Here is an 18,559-nt window from a genome sequence, read left to right as displayed (position 1 = left end):
GTGATCCCACTGAAGCCAATCAGATTACTCATATGCTGAAAGTTACACATGTGCTTGAGTGCCTCGGTTGACTGGTGTCAGAGTGTTCAGCACATGGCAGGATTGAGCCCATCCTCTTCCTCCCTTCCCTCATTTCACTCAGCTTGGGCAAGTGAAACCAATGACGGTTGCGTTTTCTGGTTCGTGTGTTCTAGCACCGTGCTGCCAACACTGCCTGAGAGTGTTTCCATCTATATAAACAGTTTTAATTGAAAGCAAACATTTATATTCTAATATTTTGTAAAACCGCCTATTTTAAAACTCAGTTTTTTACCGTAACTACCTAACAACATCCCTTTAAAACCCAGAATATGTGTGTGCACACAGACAAAACCCACTCATGCTATATTCATATTTATATTATTCATTTCATGCCAAAGCAGTTTACAAACTATGGGCCTGATCCTGCAAACCATACCTGGCATAACCCTTTCCATTATTAGCAGACCCACTCTGTCCAGTACTAATTATTTGCAGGACTGGTCCCAGAGGGACCAGCCCTGCAACTCTTATTCAGGCAAAACTCCTTTGTCGTCAATGATACTTTTAATAGATTCATAGAGTTCAAAGCCAGAAGGGACCATTAGATCATCTTGTCTGACCTCCTGTATATCACAGACCATTACATTCCACCATTATTTCTGTATTGCGCCCAATAACTTGTGTTTGCCTGAAGCTTATTTTCCAGAAAGACATCCAATCTGATCTGAAGACAATCCACCTCTTCCTTAGCTCGTTTGTTCCAGCGATTTTTAACCTTTCCTGTTAAAAAATGTTTTGCCCTGTTTCCAATTTGAATTTGACTGTCTTTCAGTTTCATCAACCCTCTCCTTATCAGTTTAAAGAGTACCTTGATTCTCAATACTTTTTCCCCATGAAGGTTCTTAGATACCATACTTAAGTCACCTCTCTTTCTTTTTGATAAGCTAACCTGCTTGAGCTCTTTTAGTCTCTCACTGAAAAACAGTATTTCCTGCAGTCCTTGAATCATTTCCATAGCTCTTTTCTGCATCCTCTCTGATTTTCCACCATTCTTTATAAAATATGGATACCAGAACTACATACAGTGTCCTAGTATCAGTACCACCAATGCCACAAACAGAGGTAAAATCACCACTCTTTTGCTACTTGCTATTCCCTTGTTAATACAGCCAAGGATTCTATTAGCTCTTTTTGTCATATCACCACATTGGGAGCTCATTTCAATTCCTTGGTCCCTAATCCCTTTTCAAAGTCACTGCTTGCCAGAATACAATCCCCCATTATGTACCTATGGCCTGTATTCCATGTTCCTGGAGGTAGATATTTTGCATTTGGCTTCATTAAAACACCTTTTATTTGAATGAACTCAGATTATCAAATTGTCCGGCTCACTCTGTCTGACTGTCCTGTAGGGTCAGAATAAACTCCATAGGAATGGCCCTAAACACATATAGTCAAGCACTGAATTCCTTTACCTCCTGGAAGAAGGGTAATAAACAACCAGTAAAACAAATGCAAATTCACAAGACTGTGTACATCTAAAACAAAAACATCCCCAAGTTGGGCGCATCTCTAATATTACCTTATTCGTTACTAGCTTAGTATTTAGCCCTCCCATCACTGTGTAAACATCTACCGGAGAGAGATGAAGCATCCATTATAGTTTCTCTTTAATATTTAATTTAAAATATCCAGACATCTCAGTTTTATTCAGATCCCCTCTCAGGGTGAAATTCTGGCCTTGCTAAAGTCAATGGCAAAACTCCTCTGGACTTTACCAGGGCTAGGATTTCACCCTCAAGCTCCCAGATTTGGATTGATTTTTCTTTGAGAGCGCCAAAGCGATTATACAATTTTCCATCAACGCAATATCCATCAACATCAGCAGCAGCCGTCGCGTTTGGTACAGCAGCGAATTCTCAGTGGAAGCCTATTGGAACTTAACAGTGTTGGATCACTGTTATTACTGCATTTTTTATAGGCATAACATTCCCTCATTAGATGTGTTGAGAACTAGAGCCCCTTTGCAAAGCATTAATGCCTCACAGCCATCATTAATAAGCTGTTACCACTGAGGTTCAGGCTTGCCACAAAATACTATTATCAATTATTCCCATGCAACTTTGCCCGTCTGCAGTATTTGGCACAGATATTAAGTATAGTAAATGGGAGTTTTCCAATGAACCGTCATCAGTCCTGTGCTCTATCTAGAGTGACTACTGGAAGCCAGAAGCGTTTAAGCAAAGCTAGATAAAATCTGCAGGGCCCAGTGTTGTTTCTTTCTGGCTTCCTGCAAGTAAACAGACGTGTTTACAAGGGGCTGTACATTAGCATCAATCATAAGGTGATTTTGTTTACAGTAGAGGAATTTCCTGCAGGCTCTTGTTCTCCTGGTTTCTTTCTTTTTGTATTTACTCTTGTTCAAATGCCATTTAAAGAAAGCCACAGGTTGTCCAGACTGAATGCAAAATGCTACACACTGAAATCTGACACTGGCTATAATCCATGCCCAGGTTTAGCTGGGCTTTTTTCTTTGTTAATTAACACGTATTTTGCCTTTAAAAAATTCCAGAAACCAGTGCCCAGCCCCAGCTAATTCTTCTGCACTTCACATGAGAAACTTTTTTTTCTATGCAATTGTCATCACAACCAGGTCTATACAATATCACAAGAGAGAAAGGGAGAAGATGAGCAAAGTCAGCAAAGCTTCTAATAAGGACGCAGGTCTGAGCCAAACATTGCTGAAAGACATGCATTGACTTCAATGGGATTGAGATCAGATCCTACAACAAAATATGAAGAAGTATAAAAATACAGCTTGAGTGTGCAGGAGTATAGTCAGGAAAGCCAAAGTGCAATTGGAATTGCAACATGCAAAGGATGTGAATGGTAACAAGAAGGGTTTCTACAGGTATGTTAGGAACAAGAAGGTCAGGAGAAGTCTGGGACTCTTACTGAATAGGGGAGGCAACCTAGTGACAGATGATGTGGGAAAAGCTGAAGTACTCAATCCTTTTTTTTTTACTCGGTTTTCATAGACAAGGACAGAACATAGACAACTACACTGGGCAGCACAGTATGGGAAGGTGAGTGGCCTCAGTGGTGAAAGAACAGGTTAAGAACTATTTAGAAAAAGTGGACATGCACAGGCACACAGGGTCAGATGCAACACATCAGGGTGAGAGGGCTTAATGATTGCAGGGCAATTGGCCACTATCTTTAAAAATATGTTGCAGTCTGGAGAGTGTCCCTGGACAATGAGAAAAAGGCAAATGTAACTCCCGTGTTTTAAAAGGGGAAAGAAAGAGAATCCAGAAAATACAGATCAGTCAGTTTCCCCAGACATGATTCCCCAGAAAAATCATGGAACAGGTCCACAAGGAATCCATTTTCAAGCATGTGGAGTAGAGGAAGGTGATCAGGAACAGTTAACATGAGTTTACCAAGGGCAAATCATGCTTGACCAACCTGATTGATTGCCTTCTACAATGCCTTAACTGGTTCTCTGGATACAGGGAAAGTGGTGGATGTGATATACCTTGACGGTAGCAAAGTTCTTGATATGTTCTCCCATATTATACTTGCCAACAAGTTAAAATAGTAGGACTTAGATGAATGGACTATAAAGTGGATAAAAAGCTGGATAGATCATTGGGCTCCATAAGTAGTGATCAATGGCTTGAAAACTAGTTGGCAGCCAGAATCAAGCAGAGTTCCCCAGGAGTTGGCCTTGGGGCCCGTTTTGTTCAACATCTTCATTAATACTCTGGTCGATGACATTAAGCTCAGTGAGGGGTGGGGAGATACACTGGAGAGTAGGGATAGGGTCCAGAGTGACCTAGACAAATTGGAGGATTGGGCCAAAAGAAATCTGATGCGGTTCAATAAGGACAAGTGCAGAGTCCTTCACTTAGAACAGGAGAATCCCAAGCATTGTTATAGGGAGGGGACTAACTGGCTAAGCAACAGTTCAGCAGAAAAAGGATTACAATGGATGAGAAGCTGGATATGAGTCAACAGTTTGCCCTGGGAGTCAAGAAGGCTAATGGCATATTAGGGTGCATTAGTAGGAGCACTGCTAGAAGATCAAGGGAAGTGATTATTTCCCTGTATTCTATGCTAATGAGGCCACATATGGAGTATTGTGTCGGTTTTGAGCCCCCACTACAGAAAAGGTGAGAACAGATTGGAGATAGTCCAATGGAATCATAGAATCATAGAATACTCGGACTGGAAGGGACCTCGAGAGGTCATCGAGTCCAGTCCCTGCCCTCATGGCAGGACCAAATACTGTCTAGACTGTCCCTGATAGACATTTATCTAACCTACTCTTAAATATCTCCAGAGATGGGGATTCCACAACCTCCCTAGGCAATTTATTCCAGTGTTTGACTACCCTGACAGTTAGGAACTTTTTCCTAATGTCCAACCTAAACCTTCCTTGCTGCAGTTTAAGCCCATTGCTTCTTGTTCTATCCTCAGAGGCCAAGATGAACACGTTTCCTCCCTCCTCCTTACAACACCCTTATAGATACCTGAAAATGGCTGTCATGTCCCCCCTCAATCTTCTGGGTGCTGGGACATATGACTTATGAGGAAAGGCTGAGGGAGCTTATTTAGTTGCAGAACAGAACAGTGAGGAGGATTTGATAGCAGCCTTCAACTACCTGAACAGGGGTTTCAAATAGGATAGAGCGAAGCTGTTCTCAGTGGTGGCAGAACAAGGAGCCCTGGTCTCAAGTTGCAGTGGGGAAAGTCTAAGTTATGGGCAGCAGTTATTTTAGGTAGAAAGTGGCTGAGTCTCCACAAACAGCCTAGGCTGGCCTTGCCCATGCTCCACTCTCAGAAGTTCCCTGAGTTGAGTTCCCTTCTCACTCTTTTGTGCCTCAGCAGGGCAGGTGTAAGCTGGGGCTGGACAGCCTGAAGGAAGCACTTGGGGAGCCTAAGGCTGGTGCCCTGCCTGGCACTCCAGTCAGCAGTGCTGGGGCAGCACCACCAGCCTGGTGCTCCAGGACTGAGTCATTTCAGAGGTGAAGCCCACCTTGGGATCTGGGGCTGAGGTTGCACGGGGGTAGTACCAGCTTGGAGCAGAAGCTAGCAGCAGCAGGAGGTCCTCTGGGCTCCAGCAGGGGGAAGAAGGGGAGTTGGAGGGATGGGGCCCTGGGAGGAAGGGGGAGGGAGAGGAAGGGGTCTAGCCTCTCCTAACTGCCAGTTCACCCACCACCTATGGTCTAGGCTGGATATTAGGAAAAACTATTTCACTAAGAGGGTGGTGAAGCACTGGGCTGGGTTGCCTAGGGAGGTGGTGGAATCTCCATCCCTAGATGTTTTTAAGGCCTGGTCTGACACAGCCCTGGGATGATTTAGTTGCGGTTGGTCCTGTTTTGGGTGGGGAGTAGGACTAGATGATCTCCTGAGGTCTCTTCCAACCCTAGGATTCTATGATTCGCTAAAGTGGTAAACAGGAAGACAGTCTGCCTCAAGTCAGGGCTGTGCTAGCCACTTAGATGATAGCCTTAACGTACCAAACCGCCCTCTGACGTCCATGGGAATTTGGTTCAATCAGGATTGCAGAAGATGCCTGAAGCAAATACAACTGGATGTTGTCCCTCTCAGTAGCTTGGGAGCCCTCTAATGGGCTTCTCTGTCTTCTATCACAGGGCACATCTACATTTTGAGCTGGGGGGAGGAATTCCCAAACTGAGGCACTAGCTACACATAGAGCTCACTCAGCCACAGCAACATGAGCAGAGGAGGTGCCCAGCATCTCAGATAGCTCTAGGGCAGTTAGCCCCTTCTGGGGTGTGACAGCCTTCGTGGGCCCCTGGGCAAGAAGGGGAGGGCAACACTCCTGGAAGTAGTGGGGCCTCAATTTGAAGGAGCAGAGGCTGGGGCAAGGGCAGCTAGCCCTCTGTGCCAGTGGGAGCATGCTATTCCCTCCCTCCCCCACCCCAACACACACACCCAAAGGGCTGAGGGCTTCAGCTGCCACCGCTGTCTGGCTGGGAGCTCTGGGCTGCTTTGAATCACCGGACCCTGGAGCAACTGCCCCTTTTGCCCTCCATCAACAGGCCTGAGTCCCACTTGCCACAAGTACTACTGCAGATGCCATTCTATGGCTACGTCTGGACTACAAGCCTCTTTCGAAAGACAGTGTTTAGACTACAAGTAGATTTTTCAAAAAAGGAAGCCGCTTTTTCAAAAGAGAGTCTAGACACTCTCTTTTGAAAAAGCACAGTTTGCATTCAATAGAGCCTTTTTTCGAAAGAGTACTCAAGTCAAATAGAATGGAGGTTTATCGCGATCGAAAAAACTGCCACGTTCTTTCAATTTACTTTCAAAAGAATGTGGCTGCAGTCTAGATGCAGGTGAAGTTTTTTTGAAAAAAGACCACTTTTAAAAAAAAAATCCCTGTAGTCTAGACACCCTATGGCTAGCATGTAAGCTGAAGCCGAGCTAGCATGGGTGTATCTCCACAACCTGAGAATTATACCTTGGAGGCCATCATGCACTTGATGAACTATTCATGGATGAGACGGCAATAGATAAATCTTTAAAGAAAAATCAGGGAGGCAGTCAGCAAACAGAAAATGTCCATGGGGCACTTCTCACCCAGCAGAATGCAACTGGTTTAAACCCTCACCCACAGCAGCCAATCCATTTTCCACCTGCCAAAGAGGTGAGCAATGCAGAAAGGGTTTTTATTGACTAAGCAATTTGCTATCCGTACTGATGGGTAATGTATCTGATCATGTTGGAGCCTTCCTGTTGTTTTATCACCCTTGTTTTGAGTGTCAATGGGAGTAGCAGCTGAGGCAGGTGCAGCTCTGAAGGACAGACAATTATTCGCAAGCACAGCAGAGAAGGGAGTGAGGGTAGCTTCTTTCAGAAGGCTGATTAGTAGTTGGAATGAAGTGTGCTCAGTCAGGGGCTGGCTCAGCACCCAGTCACTCCCATTCCCACCCAGGTACTTCAACTGGGAGCTGACTGAAAAGCAGTTGGGCTGAGTGTGCCACTTAACTGAAGAGAGAGAAAGCTGAGGGACCACTTATGCAAAAGCAATCTCTCCCTCCCCATTCCTCACACACACACGCGCACACACTCAGCAACTGGCTATACCAACACAGACTGAAAGGAAGTGGTAGGGAAAAGAGTAGGCAGTCTGAAAGAAGGTAGCAGTAGCCATTGCTAATTCTGTGCCTTGGCTGTGTTACAGGTAGGGAAACTAGCTCGTGACTGTAAATAGCACATAACTAACATTCTGGGCCGTGGCTTGCTAAAGCGATAGGGAAAGCGTACTGGTGGCTGACACCCAGAGCTGTGGTGCTCAGTTACTGAGGTGGGGAAAGACTGACAGGGGGCTGTGCTGTGACAGCAGGTAGAATTGTGATGAGGCAGGCAGGCATGCCCTGTGCAATGACTGGAGAGGAGGTGGCTGGGGTCCAAGTCTCAGCGGTATTTAGGTGCCAAACTGCCTCTGATGATCTGGGCCCAGAATGCTCTGCCTGAACAGGTGAGGGAACCAGATCCCATTGGCACGGGTGCTTAGAAGACAGGACGATAACAAGGGAGAGGCTGGGGAGTTCTCATGGGGCCACGTGCCAAGCTGGCGTCAGTGCACAAGTTCTAGTTCAGCACAGAATCTGGCCCAGCATGCCTTCTTTGTCAGCATCCATGGGACAAATGCCAGCTAATCAATACACCTGTCTAGCCTACTCTGGGCTGGGCTGGAAGGGTTGGGGATTTGCACATTATCTTCATTACATCTACCTGGAGGCAATGCACCCTCATCTCCCTTCCGCTGCTTCTATGTTCTTCCAATTCAGCCCCCACTGCTGGGTCTGCCACACTTCCAGTTCCATCTTGCTGTGTCCCCACTGAGCAGCTTTCCTCCCCTAGGCAAGAGAGGAAAAGGCAGGGCCTTGGCACTGGAGAAGGAACAAAACTTCCTGACCCTGTGATCCAGATTATGACAACACGTCCTGCTCACAGACGTGAATTACAGGTGCATAGCGCCATGAGCCATATCTGTTAGCAGTGCCTTCAATGGGTACATCCTGCTACACGGATACTTGGCATGCCAGGAAAATTTTAAGATGTTAGCAAGTCTCAAGCTGTCTCCTGGCAAGTTCCCAGACCATGTTCCAGCACTCAGCACTAGCTTGCCTGCTCCACTGGGATAGAGTCTTTACATCCCCAGATCCCTATCCCAAGCAATGTCTATTTCCCCATAAGAGCCAAGGCTGCCCAATTGTTTTGTGCTGTCAGAAGATTACCAGGTTCACATGCACATGGCCAAATATTTACCCAGGATTTGAGGCCTGCAAGGGGAACACTTTGGCTGCTTCACCATGGCAGCCAATGCTGTTTATTGAAAGTCTATAGTGCTCAGTGCATAGAAGACTAGATGGACTCGGGAAACTTGCATTGGATTCTAGGCTCTGCCACTGAACTACCATGTGACTTTGGGCAGGTCATTTTACCTTCCCTGTCCCCATCTACATAAAGTGTTTGAGGCAGCATGGTCTGGGGGTGAAGGCACCTACTGGATTCAGTTCTCAGCATGGTCACCAGCTTTCTGTGCAATGTCACCTAATCTGTCTGAGCCTCAGTGGCTCAGTCTCTGTTAATAGGAACAACATTCCTTCCTGTTTGCCTTGCCTAGGGAGCTGGAAACTGAAGCCAGTGGTCAGGGACAGAGACAGGGACCAGAGCCAAGGGGCAGAGCTGGAATCAGGAAGGGGGCTGGGCAGGACAGGAGCAAAAGAAATTGCAGCTTTGGGCCTTGGGCCTTGAGCTAAAGCATTGAGGAGACTGAGCTTAAAAGCAGGCCTGGCAACTCCCCACATCCAAGCAGGCAGGCTGGTCAATCCAGTGGTCCAATCCAACCCAGCTGACCTCATTCATTTGCCTGGATGCTGGGCTGACTCCTGACCACAGGGGCATGGAAGGTGACCAGAATCCAAGCTTCTAAAAAATACTCAGCAGAATAAACAATATAGTTGGCTTGTGGATTCTGTCTAAGACCATGACTGCAGAGAACACAGGTAAGCAAAAATTCAGCTAATTGCACTCTCGATCAGCTGAATAATGCAATGCCCATTATGACAGGAGACACAGAGCCTGTCGCTACACTCAGGCAAGCGTGGTATCACCAACGCCCATCTTGGAATGCTATAATGATGAGAATAAATCTGATTTGCCTTGGACCCATTGCTCTTGGTCCTGGGAAATACTGAAACAATCAAGGGCCTTTTGTCACCAAACCGCTGCAAAAAAAAAATTCTTAAGGGCTTTAAAGAAAAGCTGTGTAGCACATGCTTTGGGATATGCCTCTGAAGTAGAGGCAGGGAGCTGGGTTCAGCTCCTGGTCACACCTTCAAAGGGCTATCTACACAGCTACTTCTGAGAACACTGGCCCAAGTCAGTCAGCCGGAGCTGGAAGGCTCACTGCCACAGACTGTGTTGAAAGAACTTTCCTCGGAGCTTCATCTTCCCCTGAGGAAAGGCAAATCTCCCATTAGGGACAGGCTTAAGACCTTAGAAAAGATGACTTCTCAAAAGGGTCCCTAAGTAGCTAGCTAGTACATAGCAAGGTAACAGGTGCCTTAGAAATGCCATTGATTAGACAGCTGGATTCAGACCCACCAATGGAGGGGGGTAAAATGGGCAGCTGCCCTGGGTCTGGTGATTTAAAAGGGCCTGGCGCTCCAGGCCACCACTGCCAGTAACACAGTAATAGGCAGCACTGAAGCTCTGGCTGGGGGAGGCTAGTTCCCATCCCCCCCTTCCACCCAAGATCCTGCCCCTATTTGGGGCCTGGAGTGCTCCCCAAATCTTGCAGAGGGCCTGATGAAATCTGCAGGCCACCCTAGTTGGGTTGCATCAGGTGGAGGAAGAATGGAGCTGTTTGAGGCAGGGACTGTCTTTTTGTTCTTTGTTTGTAAAGCAGCTAGCACAATGAACTCCTAGTCCAGGTGTAGGACTTCTAGGTAAAATAAATACAAACAACCACGTACCATTCTGAAGGGCTGTCTTTAACAATGACACTCTACTGTTCAGTCATTGCCTCTCATAGCTTGTACTGGCCATGAATTGACTGGCACTCCACTTCTCAGTGGGGTTTTGTAAGATTAATTTGTTGTGGTTTTTTAATTGGAAGAGTGTTTTTCTGTCATTTACAAATTATAGGACTGAGGAAAGCAGCGACAGCTTCTGGGATGCTTTTCACCATTACTGCACAGCCACTTTGGGGTGGAATGTGGCAGCTCTTTAACAATGCACAGGAATATTTTGCAAAGGTTTAGGACCAGATATGAAGGATTCCTTCTAATGTTCAATGGACCTAGAAATGGCCTGTAAAATCTCTAGCATAGTGGTCCCCAATGTGGTGCCCACGGGCGCCATAACGCCCACCAAACAATCTGGGCCGGCCCTGCCCCGGGAGCGTGGCACATGCGCGGTACTGGCCCCAGGCACATGGCGCAAGGGCGGCCCCACCCCTGGGCACATGGCACATGCGCGCTGCCGGCCCCAGGTGTGCGGTGCATGGGCAGCTCCTGCCCCCGGGTGCATGGCACATGTGCAGCCCCGCTCCCAGGTGCCCCGCAGCCCCAAAAGGTTGGGGACCCTGCTCTAGCATAAGTAACAGGCAGGGAAGAAGTGGAGTGTTTTAAACAGAATGTTGCTGGGGCCACAGTAAGGACTTTTATATGATAATCATCTAGGCCTTGTATGACAGTAGCACCTAGAGGCCTCAAAGGATTGACATGGGAGCAGAGTCATAGACATTTGAAATGACTCACCAGGTGAGCAGCAGAACTGAGTACAAGATCCAGGAAGTGCAGTGATATAGTGGTGTCCTAACGGGAGGACAGAGCTTCCAAGATATGCCCAGCTTGCACTGCAAATGTAGGCGCTACACCACTTGTTGGGTCTGTACAGCACATATTGCCCTGGGGGGGGCAGTGTTATGGGGAACAAGGGCATTTGTGAAGAGCGAGGCAGATGGCTGGAAGCAGTGTCTGCACTCAGGTGAGAGAAGAGACTGCAATTGTGCCTGTCCTTAGATGGGGCGTCAGGGCTGTTCCCCACTCTTATTGTAGAAGGTGGTGGCCTGCAAGAGACCTTAAATACCTTGCCTTTATAGGCTCTGCATACAAAAACTCCCCAGAGTTGCAGATTCACTGGCACTGAGAGGTAGACTACCACCATCAAATGAATTAAAACCCTGAAAATCAGGAAGAAGCACTTGAACTTCTTCCCAAAGGGTACCCTCAAGCTCTTTTACCACAAGAGTTCCATTGGTTCTTGTAGCTCCCAGCCAACACCTGCTAGCTACCTGAGTTTTAACCCTTTAATCACCAAGTGCACTAGTTCGCCTCCTATCCATCACAGGGCCACAAAGACACATGGATATGCAAGAATGACTCCTTTGCCCTCCCATCTTTGCATGCTCATGGGAGGGCATTTTTTCCCCTTCAGAGAGCCTGGGTTACTTGCTTTGTGAGAAAAGACTTTGCCCTGGGTAGGAAGATAAATGAGTTACAACTGGGAGAGTTATTCACGTTTTATACACAGTAGGAAGCAATTTGATAGCAAGAAGATACCAGATGTCCTCATTCTTGTCTTCTCTTCATAAGAAAGTCCCCAGAGCATTGTAAATCCCAGGCGCTTTGGTCTCCCCTGCACATCAGTGTTGTTTGCCAGGAATATTTATTTAATAAATGCTCAGTACCAAAGTCTACTTTATTCCAGGAATATTAAGTCAAACCTGACTTCCTTTTTGTGATAGCAAGTGCCACCGGACAGGCAGCGTGGGCAGATGTGAGAGACCCAGCAGAGAGCCCACTAGGGTGGGATGCCATTTGAGTTGTTAGCCAGTGTTGCTAGTAAGTAAAAATGACATTTTAAATCCCTTTTCCCTCTTTACGATGGATTTGATTCAAAGCACATGCTTCTTTGTCCCCCACAACCAAGTGGGTTTATAGGATGTGTAATCACACACAGTATCATAAGAGCTTCCATGTTTAGGTCACATTTCAGCAAAGTACCTAAATACATGACTATGTCCCACCCACTGAAGTCAGTGTACAAGTGCAGTGCTGAATAGGAGTGGACAGTTGTATAGACAAGGTTCCCACTGATTCCAGTGGGCTTTGGGGCAGGCCATGATAGCCATTTATCAAACTTCTATTCTCTTTGCCAAGATACAGGGCTGACCCTGGGCATATGGGAATGGAAAGGAGTTCTTCCTCCCATAGTGCTGGCAGCAGCTTGAAAGAGTCAAGGAGCCCTCATGTCTGGTGCATCCCACCCCCATCCCCTTGTTCAGGGTAAGGCCATGTCTGGGGGCTAGACATAGCCCCAGTTCCATTAGCTATGTCCTGACTGCTAGGACTACACAGGCAGGGAGGATGGAGGGATGCTCCATTCATGTCCTGTCCACCAGCCCCAGGAGTAAAACGTTGTAGACTGGAAGATGAGGCACTCATTTTTCAAAAGTGCCTCTGATTTTGCATCTCCTTTTGGGTGCTGAGTTTGAAACAGCTCAGGCCTGACTTTCAGAGGAGCTGAGCTTCCCGCATCTCCCATTGACTTCACTGTCACATACAAGGTTAGTGGGAAAAGCAAGATAATCATCAAGGTCTGCCACTGCCTGATTCTCTATCCTAGCCATCTTCCTTCATCCCTTGTTCTCCGAGACTCTAATGTAAAAAAAATGTCCCGGGTGCAATTAGCAAAATAAAATCGGCAGGGTAAACACCAGGCTGATGCAGGGTATTCTGTTAATTTATAAAAGGAACTTTCATGTAAGAAGTCAGTCAGTCAATTTCCTTTCTTGCTCCTACAGTAACACATTTCCCATGTCCCTCCATACTGACTCCAAAAACTATCACAGGGATTGTTAAAAAGACACTGAGAAGCATCTTGCAATTGCTAGTCTCCATTAGGAAAACAGTTTGTGTCTCCCCAATGCCCCCAGTGCTCCTTAGGAGACACTGAGCTCCAAACATGTGATCCCTGAAATTTATACCAAACCTACTCCCTTTATCTAAATTACTGCATTTATCTTAAGCACTTCTGAGAGCCTAGTTAACTACATGTCAGCACCAGCCACTGGCAGGAAAGCCTTAACTCCCTGACACGCGGACACCAGCTCCTTCGCTAGCTCATGGTACCTAAGACTTCCCGTCCTGTTTCATTGACTAAACTAGGGTCAATGCATCAATACAGTGGAACCTGATGGTATTGACTCACACCGCGCTGGCAGCAGTGAAAGAGCCTACCTTTCTGTGCGGCCCCTTTTTGGTTGGTGTGTCTCAGTGATTGCTCTCTCTTTAGATAATTTTCAATTGCTAAAGAAGATATGACCGGAGCAGGCCTTTGACTCACCAACAGAGGATGTCCAGTTGGCTTGTCCCACAGGTACTGCTGATAGAGAACTGCTCTTTGGCTGTGGCCAATGACCATGATCCCTGGCAGGGCAAAAGCACAAGCCTGCAGGCAATCAATGTTCATGTCCTATTCTCATCTCTTTTAGCAGGCAGGGAGTGTGAAGAGAGCTCGTGCCAGCGCAAGGCCTGCTGCACACTGAGGGTTAGCTGCAGGGCATCTTTGAAGCTCCACCCAGCAGAACAAGGATGCAAAGAGTAACCATCTAGAAACCTGTTGAGCTTTTCCTGCAGCAAAAAGGAACGCATTATACAAAAAAGGGATTGCAGAGATAAATGAGCAGAATTACCGGTAGTCTATATCCTATAGACATAAAATTCTTGCATGCCGCCACCTTCCTTTTGCCCCCTCAAAAACACCTCAAAGCTGTTCCTGGTTTTTGGTCACCCAACCAGTGAGCACTGGGCTTTGGAGTCTTTGCTATTCTTTCTACCCAGATTGTCCTGGTAACATGAACTTTGCTTGGTTGCTGCCTCACTGGTCCCATAAAAGGATATATGAATGGTGATCATCTTCAGAAGATGCTTGGCTTGCTGCAGGAGACATTATACCATCACGCAAGAGCAGCTACGTCTAGACTACATGGCTCCATCATCTGAGCTATGTAAAATAGTTCATTCGGCATAGTCAAAGAAGCAGGGATTTAAATAATCCCCACTTCATTAAAATAAACATGGCCGCCGCGCAGTGCTGACAATCAGCTGATCCGGCACAGCGTGGCAGTCTAGACTCGGCACAGTCGACAAGGGAAGCCTTTGTCGATCACTCCAGTATGCCTCGTTATTTAAATCCCCACTTCTTTGACTATGCCGAATAAACTATTTTACATGTCATCCAGACGTAGCCAGGGTCATTCACAGTGTGGTGTTGCAGAGCTTCTGAGAGCCACTCCCAAAGCTCCCCTGGAATGAGCCATCTTCTCCCTGCAATTTCTGACCTATATCTGCCTGGGGGAGCTAAGAAACCAAGTCTGGGATTCCAAGCCAAGTCTTTCACACAGTGGCACATTTCAATACCCTCTGTGCCCAGGTGGCATGTCATGCCGAGAAGCTTCAGTCATAATTAATTCTCAAGAGTGCAAACAAGATGTGAAATGCACTCTCCTCCCAACCAAAGCAAAAGCCTTCTGAAGTTTAAGCTTACAACTGTTTCCAGTGGAGATTTCTAGGGCAAAGGAATGTGGCAGCCAAAACCAACCCAACTGTACTTGGTTTTGACCTTTATTAGGGATAAAATCCACCAAGTGAATTTTGTTTCTAGTCAACTCTGACACATTCCTGTTAGAAGCATCTCATTAAAAAAAATCAGGACACTTTATACATTGGAAGTTTAAAACACAGTGATCTGTGTAGTATCTATTATTGATGCTAGAATACATTAGGAAAAAACAGCTGAGGGCAGGCCAGACAAATGTTGAAAAGCAGCGTCTAAATTATGCCTGTGATTTTATGAGTATGAGATTTGAAGTCTCTAAGATGTGGCTGTACACATGTAAACCAGTCATGTCTTAGAATGTTAGATCTCTAGCTTCCCCCAGACTTCAGTGGGAGAGGATCGTATGCAAAATCTGCACAGCAAAGTAACTGATGCAAATTTAGACACTGGTCTAAATAGATAAAAGAAACTGATTGCTGCTTTAGTGTTTTCCAGGAGAAGTAAGAAGTGGCATCTATAAAGCTGGAATAATAATCTCCATTTGCCAAGGGATGTGGTGGATTCTCTCTCACCCGGAGTCAGCAAATCAAGACGGGGCTCAATGGAAGAATCATTCAGTGAAATTTGAAAGCTGGTGTATACAGAAAATCAGACTACATGATCATCAGACCTTAAAAATCATGATTCCTGTTCCCAGACTCTTTGAAAAGAAGGAATACTTTTAGAGGTTAATAATCCCCAGAGATGCGGATTTTAAATGCAGATTTTAAAACCACCTAAACGCAGATTTTAAAACCATCCCCCAAAACTTTGGAAAGATGTAAAATTGGAACCAAGATCCAACCTTTGCAAAAGGCCCCCATAATATTATGAGAAAGATGTGGCACATTAACCTGCTAATAACTAAATTTTAAAATCTTAAAAGAGAGTGCTGCTGATGGAGGCTTTTCTAGCACATACTAGATTTTGATCCTTTTGGCTAGACTCATAACTCGCCCCCCCAGTCCAGCCTGTCCCAGTTCTGGACAACAGCTGACATTACACACAGCTCAGTCAGTGTTTTGCTAAGGGATTTTTTGTGATCTACTCCTACAAGCACACCCCAACCTCTGCATTATAACTGAGCAAACAGCACGGGTATTCTCTGGTCATTTTGGAGGCGGTATGAAGATGCCTCTGGGGTCAGATGTCTGAAATATCCTGAGATGTATTTCAGGTTTGCAGTTTAGGTCACAGCAACCCTGGACTAAAACCCCATAAAAAATCCCATCTGGAAGGTGCTGTAGTGTCCCTTGGCTTAAAGCAGTTTCCATCATATGCAGGGTTTACAGTTTTGTTCAATGGCTTTCAGCATTTTGGTTGTTACCAAAATCCTCTGGCATGCAATTAGGTGGGAGCTCGATCTTTATAAATCTCAGGCCTTGGCATAAGGAGGCCTTGCATCAGAGATGCCCCATCAAACATGTCCCATTATTATCAGACCCATGCTGAGCATAATTAGAAGAACTGCTTGATTTGGGATTCAAGTAAAAAGAACCTGACGATGTCTCGCCACATTCTTAATCAAGAGTAGCAAGATTCAGGGACCTTAGAAGACACATTTTCACAACTGTACTGTGGTCAGTTATCTCATCATACTTCGTTGCACATCTGTCATGTGTGCAGAGTTCAGGGGAAACTGTAACCATTTTGGAAGGGCAAACATCTGCACTTGCTAAAATTGTGGGCATGGTTTAGCAAGTCAATCGCAAATGCCTCCCTAGAAACTGCAGTTGTTTACAGTCTGGCAAGCGCCATTTACTAGAACATATCACCTCCCAGGCACTCACCTTGATTGAAGGATCCACGAGGGTTTCCACTAGAAAATCCTTTTTTCCTGGGATTAACATCTCCTTGTTCCTTTTAGGGTGAAGCCTGGAACACAAGTTGCCATTATCCAAAGCCACTATTCAATATGCACAGATGTTTATGTCCAACAGCTCCCATAAGGACTGGTTCTCCATCATGTGGGTGTTGTACAAACATGGCTAACGAGACAGCCTTTGTCCCAGAAAGTTTTGGCAAAGACAAGTCAACCTGTGAAATAAACTTAATTGCATTCAGGGCCCAATTCCAAGACTCATTTCAACCAGTGGAAAGACTCCCCATTAATTTCAATAGAAGTCTGATCAGGGTCTTTATACTTTGCAAGCAAGCATTGGTTTGGAACCATCCAACCATAATCTAAATGTGCAATGATTTACCTACCTGCATTTTCCTAAACACCGTTGCTCAGCGACTGGCTTGAAAAGTAACCTGCACCCTGTTTGACCCATGCCAGCAAAGTTGTCCCTGAGGATTTTGATTCATGAGTCAAACCTACAGAGATACAACCACACTGCTATCTCCGGCTGCATCTGTTCACCGTGTGCGAACAACTGCTGCAAGGGAGTATTTATATTCTGACATATTTATGCATTTCATACTTCAGCAGTAAGCGATTAGGCAAAGCAGTCCTAATGCTGGAAAGAGCTCACCAGCTGAACTGTGCTTATGCAGGGTGATCAGCTGCTGGCATGAATCTGCATGGATTCTGTTACCTGCTGCAATATAGACATCAATATGAAGGGATTACCCTGTAAGAACATGAGTGGGGTTCAGCTTTCTCTAAGTGACCCAAGCACATGCCCAGCATGTTTGGATGAGCAGATCAAATAAAAGATCCATTAGAGAGCAAAGCAGTACAGGCCCACGTTCTTGGGGACTGAAATCAAGGACATATTTTCAATCTCTGAGTAGGATAAAGAAAACTGATGCCATCAGCAATGGCCCTCAGCCCAAGCGGGCCAACTGGACAGTATATTTTCATTAGCTATCAGCCTTAAATACAGCTTTGTGGGATGCTGGGTTTTCTGCAATAACTCATCAGCAAAATCATAGAACACTAGAACTGGAAAGGACCTCAAGAGGTCATCAAGTCCAGTCCCCTGCCCTCATGGCAGGACCAACCACCATCTAGATTGTTCCTGATTGATTGATGTCTGTCTAACCTGCTCCTAAATATCTCCAGTGATGGAGATTCCACAACCTCCCAAGGCAATTTATTCCAGTGTTTCACCACCCCGGCAGCTGGGAAGTTTTTTCCTAATGTCCAACCTAAACTTCCCTTGCTGCAATTTGATTACCAGGGTCTCATAAGGAGGAACTGAAGCTTCATGGAAGATATGCTGTTTTTGCCATGGACCACGTATTTGTCTCTCCTAATTTTTTTCAAAGGCACTCATGGTATTAGCTTCTTAAAGAATGTATCTGCTTCCACTACTTGTCCCTTGCTTGCAGCCACTGCAACCTTGTTTCATTTAGTTTTTACATCCTCATAAGTTGCACATACTTGAGACCTGACTCAAAGCCCAAGGAAATTGGTGGGAATCTTTCTTTGGTTTCAATCACCCCAGGAACTAGTTCTTTGACAACAACAAATTCCAGTGACAAAAGCAGGGCATTAGGGAGTTTCAAACAGGGATGAAAGAAGCCAAACCAGATGAACTCTTGAGAAACTAAGATCCTGTGTGGGGCAAATGAGTGTGGCATGAATACCCTGCCCTTTGATTGGTCCTTCTAGCCAAGAAGTTCTAAGTACTTTCAAAACCTGCATGAACTAAGCCTTACAATGCTCCCAGCATAGAAGCCAACTCCGTGGGTCCACCAGAGCTCAAGTTCCCACTGAAAAAAACACACACAGGGCCAGATTAGGGTTGCCAAGTGTCCAGTATTCACCTGGATAGTCCGGTATTTTTGCCTCCTGTCTGGTAAAAAAATTCACCTAAGATGTCCGGTATTTTCTGATTTTTTTTCCCCGTCCAGGAGGCGAAAATGCCAGGCACCTGGCAACCCTACAAACACTCAGCGCCTGGCTTCCCCCCTCGCCGAGACCCCCCCCCCAGTCTCC

The 18,559-nt window shown here is 45.9% G+C and overlaps 1 long non-coding RNA gene across 1 annotated transcript in view; it reads right to left on the bottom strand.

Moving 5' to 3' along the window:
* The window catches only part of LOC112547737 (uncharacterized), a 188,206-nt gene extending 171,178 nt beyond the window's left edge, over positions 1-17,028 (bottom strand). The window contains exon 1 of the long non-coding RNA XR_003091548.3: positions 16,461-17,028. This is a non-coding gene — a long non-coding RNA (uncharacterized LOC112547737). The remainder of the gene's footprint in view (positions 1-16,460) is intronic.
* Between the last annotated feature and the right edge of the window lie 1,531 nt (positions 17,029-18,559).

The sequence above is a fragment of the Pelodiscus sinensis genome, chromosome Z (genome assembly GCF_052426305.1).
Source record: "Pelodiscus sinensis isolate ZL-2025 chromosome Z, ASM5242630v1, whole genome shotgun sequence".
Classification (NCBI taxonomy): Eukaryota; Metazoa; Chordata; order Testudines; family Trionychidae; genus Pelodiscus; species Pelodiscus sinensis.
Note: the sequence above shows the minus strand (reverse complement) of the source record. Positions and strands in the feature narration are given on the sequence as shown.